The sequence below is a fragment of the Electrona antarctica genome, assembly GCF_951216825.1.
Source record: "Electrona antarctica genome assembly, chromosome: 24".
Lineage (NCBI taxonomy): Eukaryota > Metazoa > Chordata > Actinopteri > Myctophiformes > Myctophidae > Electrona > Electrona antarctica.
In genome coordinates, this window is record NC_136803.1 from 9,847,178 (window position 1) to 9,852,950 (window position 5,773).

At 42.6% G+C, this 5,773-nt stretch overlaps 1 protein-coding gene across 4 annotated transcripts in view; it reads right to left on the minus strand.

Moving 5' to 3' along the window:
• Positions 1-5,042: 5,042 nt before the first annotated feature.
• The window catches only part of LOC306917248 (general transcription factor 3C polypeptide 3-like), a 30,283-nt gene continuing 29,552 nt past the window's right edge, over positions 5,043-5,773 (minus strand). For all 4 annotated transcript variants that reach the window (XM_079495388.1, XM_079495389.1, XM_079495391.1 and 1 more), the window contains exon 20: positions 5,043-5,773. This exon is cut by the window's right edge and continues 720 nt beyond it. The gene's annotated coding sequence lies outside the window, so the exon portion shown is untranslated.

Sequence of the window (5,773 nt, forward strand, 5' to 3'; positions counted from 1 at the left end):
ACACACACACACAGTTTAACGTCATGGGTGTGTTGTTGAACACACACACACAGTTTAACGTCATGGCTGTGTTGTTGAACACACACACAGCTTAACGTCATGGCTGTGTTGTTGAACACACACACACAGCTTAACGTCATGGCATAAAGAGTATGCACATGCATAAAGCGAATTGAGTGGCAAAGTGAGTTTAACATTGTTTAACGTTGTTTAATGCAATCAGACTTTTCTGATTGGATGTATGGGCTGTACGTCGAGGCCAGAAAGTAGTTTTTTGGCACTCAGGCGTTCCTGCATTACTTCCAGATATGAAGATGATGTCACTCACACGCATACCCTCTTTTGCAAAGTTTCGCAAAAAACGACTGCACGTTTCAGACAGAACTGCTATTTCTGGAGGAATTTGAAAAAACCCCAGAAAATACCTTCGGGCTTGGTCCCTTATTAATAAAATAAATAAATAATAATAAACTGCTACATGGGGTCTGGATTGATTCCATGATGTTTCTTACCTGGCGTTGTTGTGCTGCAGTCTAAGAAGACGTCCTCAGTGCTATGGCAGGACAGACGTCCTCAGTGCTATGGCAGGACAGACGTCCTCAGTGCTATGGCAGGACAGACGTCCTCAGTGTGACAGGACAGGTCTAGGCCACTGCTTTAAGAAGGACTCTACTCCACCTGCCCATGAAAGGACAGGAAACACGGTGTCATTGGAGGATGCAGGTCTGATTGGTCAGCGTGTTGCTCAGGCCTTGCCTACTAGCACAACATTCAGCTAAACCATCCGTTCTAACTCACACCAATAGCCTCGTCAGCACATCCCCCCCCCCCCCCCCCCCCTCTCACGGAAAACAACCGCACTGGCTTCCTGTCAAGTTCTTTATCTATTGCAAAACAGAACCTCTTCCTCCTTCTCTCACCTACAGATGTCGAAACGCCCTCCCTGTGTCCCCACATGCAGTCGCTCTCAGGCCTAAACCTCCATATATAAAGAATTGTGTATTTGTAGGTCTCTAAATGTTATGATGAATTGAACATGGTGTGGGCCCTGTTGTAAACAAGTGTAATGCTTTTATGGTATCGTCCAGTTTTTGAGTTGTGCTTGAAATGTACTGTAATTCTGCAAACTGTTAATACATACTTCAATCAATCAACTTCTACATCGACACGTTGTGAGCTTGGAGATCGGCAATTTGAACTATTCAATATTTTCTATTGTGCTAAATCAAATCAAATCAAATTAAATATCTTGACTTGGGTTTGTTGTGTCGACCACAATGGTAAGAATGTAATGTAGATAACATGTCATTTAAACATGTAATGGTGTGTGTGTGTGGGGTTGTGTGTGTGTGTGTACACATCGTTTCTGCCTGACAAACAATAATGTCACTTCCTACTTCTGCTGCTCTGTGGTAATTACCCCCCCCCCCCCCCCACACACACACATTTCCTCTATCTCTCTATGCAGCGCCACACACACACACACACACACACACACACACACACACACACACACACACACACACACACACACACACACACACACACACACACACACACAGAGTATATTAACATTCTCTAGCTACAGGAACAGGATAGGAGAAAAAACGAGTCTGCACAGGCAGACTCTTCACATACTACAACTAGAGCATGTCTGAAATAAGTGTCAGAGCTGAAATCGACATGTAAATATGAAATAAATGCTTAAACATGTAGCTAGGTGTAATGTTAGAGACCACAGAAGTGAACCTTTCAAGCCTGTTCTCTCAACTCGCTGTTTTCTGCAAGACATTTCTCTATAAGCCATGTCTCCAACACTGGTGGGTCAAACTGAACAACCAATATGTCAATTTGAAGCTATGATTCCCTGCTTTCACATGACATGAAAAAAACGAGAATTAAAAAATGTTCAATGACTTAGCCTCGGTCAGGAGCGGACACACACACACACACACACACACACACACACACACACACACACACACACACACACACACACACACACACACACACACACACACACACACACACACACACACACACACACACACACACACACACACACACACACACACACACACACACACACACACAATCGTGCTTGCATGTGTGGTAAACAGCCCATTGTACAGGACATGCTTTCCAACTTCTGCTTTCCTCCTTCCCATTCTATGACTAACCATTTAGCATTTAAGCATTGCCACACACGCACACGCACGCACGCACAAATGTTGTGTCAAACCATGTGACTTCCATTGGAAATGCATTGGGGCAAGATGTATCACACCCTTTGTATACATCTAGCATGCATCAATGTTGTATGCTAGATCGAAAGGTGTGAGTCGGACCTTAGAGAGAGAGCAGGGGGTGCAGAGTTGTACTCACTGGCCCCATTTACATGCAGAAATTCATTCGTAATGAATGGATTCATTCCAGTCATCAGAATAAAAATGCTCATGTAAACACCTCGATTGGAATAGAATATCCCATTCCGAATGGATTTTCATTCTGGTCTAGAGGGGTGGTATATACCGTTTTAATCGGTATAGATCACCATATATTGCGACCCTGGTTCGCAGATGACTATGAAAACCTGTAAAACCTGTCTGTCGTGCCGTCAGTCCCTGTACACTCAAGACACTGCCCCCGCTGCCACCCTTAGATCTCCATATATGGAGCTGACCTGTTCCGACATTCCATATGTTGATCTGACCTCATCAAACCCTGTACGCTCAAGACACACTCCATATATGCCGGGGTGGTTTAATCAACCAAAAGCCAAAAGCAATTCCATTTTCGAAAAATGTAACCGTTTCTTGCAGAAAAATGATTTTTGGGGAGATAAATCCCCTCCGAATTACTTACGCATGATCGCAGGTGTGACGTGACATTGTAATTGGCTGGCAATATTAGCGGGAGGGGCATATGTAAGCCACTGCAGCAACCACACTTTGCAATTTTTTTAAATTGCGACCTTTCTAGTTCATTATGTGCATCTATGGAAACTCAACAAAAAAACAGTTATAAGTCAAGGTTTACAAACAAAATGCAGCACAACAGATGAGAATATCCAACATGACATAAGGCTAGACATGCGAGTGAACCTTTTCCCCACATTGATCACAGCAATAAGGTTTCTCTCCAGTGCGAATTTTCTTGTGTGTTGAGGTCAGCCATGAGTGAAACCATTCCCACGCTGGTTACAGCTGTAAGGCCTCCAGTGGGAGTTCTTTGGTGTCATTTGAGATTTTAAGCTGAAGTGAAGCCTTTTCCACAACTGACCCAACTTTATACACTTCACGCTATATCGAGCATAGCAGTGGGCGTGGTTTTCTGGACCCACTGAAAAATCGGCCATAGGCATAGCCTACGTTTTTCCCATAGAAATTTACAAAAATATTTGTATCAATTATTTTAAGCCTAGAATCAAGCCATCCAGGATCCTGGTGAGTCATGACCATAAAACTTTAGATTTTGTGAAAATACAATTAAATATCAGATTATTATTTTTCCACAGAATATTATTGCACTTTTCTAAGCAAAGCTTTAATCATTGTTTGTAATGTTTTAGGACAGGAATCATAATTAGTGTGGTTGCCACCAGACTAATTGTCACACTTTGTGGGCTTGCTCCAGTGAGCATACTACTTATTGACAGTTTATATTTATTCATTCTATATTCCACCACATTTTTACTTCCACACATCTTAAACTCTTGAGCGCGTAAAATAAAACCAAATGGACCCGTAAACATCTGCATTACTTAATTCAGGAAGAAGTCTACACTATTAGAGAATGTAGAAGAATTGTTATTTTGATCGTTTAATTGCCTGTTATGTCTCCTAATGGGGAATTGTGGACAAAGTCTTATCAAACAACAACATATTCAAAGTGTTGGGTCTGAGAAGCTAATGCTCAATGAATAATGGACCTCGACATGATAAAGGGTTGAAAACCACAGCATACACAAAATCTGAGGAGTGTTATGTGGGATCAGATAATCCCGCCATCTCAATCCTCTAGTCTGGAACAGGGGTTCTCAACGTTTTTGGCCAGGGACCCCCGGAAATGCTTTGGCAATGTCTCGGGACCCCCGCCCCGCCCCCCAATATAAATTGACTGCTACAATAACCTTAAACCATTTTGGGCGGGAACCCCTTTTGATGTTTTAAGCATTGTTATAATTTAGCTATTGAAAAATAGCAGATCTACAAGCTCATAGCGCGCCACCGAGTGGCGCGCTATGAACTTGTAGGTCTGCTATTTTTGAAAAATCGTGAAAAATAAAATTTAATTTTTTTTTGAAAATATTTTGGGGACCCCCCAAAATAATTTGGCGACCCCCCGAGGGGTCGCGACCCACGGGTTGAGAACCCCTGGTCTGGAAGACCAGTGGTTTTTAACCCTTTTCATGTCAAGGTCCATTATTTATTCTGCATCTGCTTGTTATCGTTGGATACGATTTTGAATAACAATTATACAACATTATCTAATTGTGTAGACTTCTTGTAAATTAACTCTTGAGAGCGTAAAATTAAACCAATTTGGTTTAATTTTACACTCTCAAGAGTTAAAAGATCTATAGGGCGGCGGTGGCTCAGGGGTAGAGTGGCTGGATGGTAACCGCAAGGTTGCCAGTTCGAACCTGGGCTCCCCCAGAGTTAGTGTCGAAGTGTCCTTGAGCAAGACACTGAACCCCAAATTGCTCCTGATGTGCTGGTTGGTGCCTTGCATGGTTTCTTCCACCATCGGTGTGTGAATGGGTGAATGTAATGCACAAATCTATGTAAAGCGCCTTGGATAAAGGCGTTATATAAAAATGCACCATTTATATATAACAATGCACCATAAGGGTCCATTTGGTTACCATTTCTCCATTATTTAACTGGGGACCACCTGAAGGACCACTGGTTTAAAACCACTGCTCTAGAGAACAAACAAAACTATAGTCCATCCCATTATTTTCTAATACATTCATGGTCCATCCATCCATCCATCCATCCATCAATCACAGCATAGAACACAAATCTCAGTTTCACCTATTAAAAAAAAAAGAAACTCCAGTTATTTATTGACATGAGAAAATATACACAAAATATACATTTTCTGTAACCCAGAAAAAAGATCTGAGTTCAGAGTAATGCATGTGGTTAGGACAGGTAACAAAACATTACACGTAGATAGTAATTGTAACATTATACCATTGAAACGTACTGTAAAAAGATCCCTTTTGATTCATTCATCCTGTTCCTAATCTTCTAATTGGCTATTGGCTGTGGGAGGGGCCAATATTTCCGAAGGCGATCGAGGCAACCACATTTCCCCAGATATGCACCTTTCCTGTACTGTATCAGAGAGACCCTTAACGGATGCTTATCTTCACTACACACAGCCTCTGATGAAGTGTCAACTCTGTGCCTTCCTACTGAAGCAGAGTTCCTCAACAGTGACCCCATTACAGGAGTCCTCACAGCTGCCACTGTGCTGCAGGACCGCTCCTCCACCAATAATAAGACTGTTGAGACAAAGGACGTCGGTACCACCGACCAGCTGGAAGAGCCCCCGGAAGACCCAGTTGAAATCTGGTCCCCTAGGATAGGAAAGCTAACGCGCAAGAACAGGAGCTGGTCAATGCTAAGCTCCGATGCCAAGTTGACGGTGAAGAGAAACCGTATGAGTTTTGTTTTTGAGTGGTGCAACCACTCCAACGAACAGCAATGTCCGTGTCCGTGTTTGTGTGTGACTATGTGACCAGTACCAATGAGTACCAAAA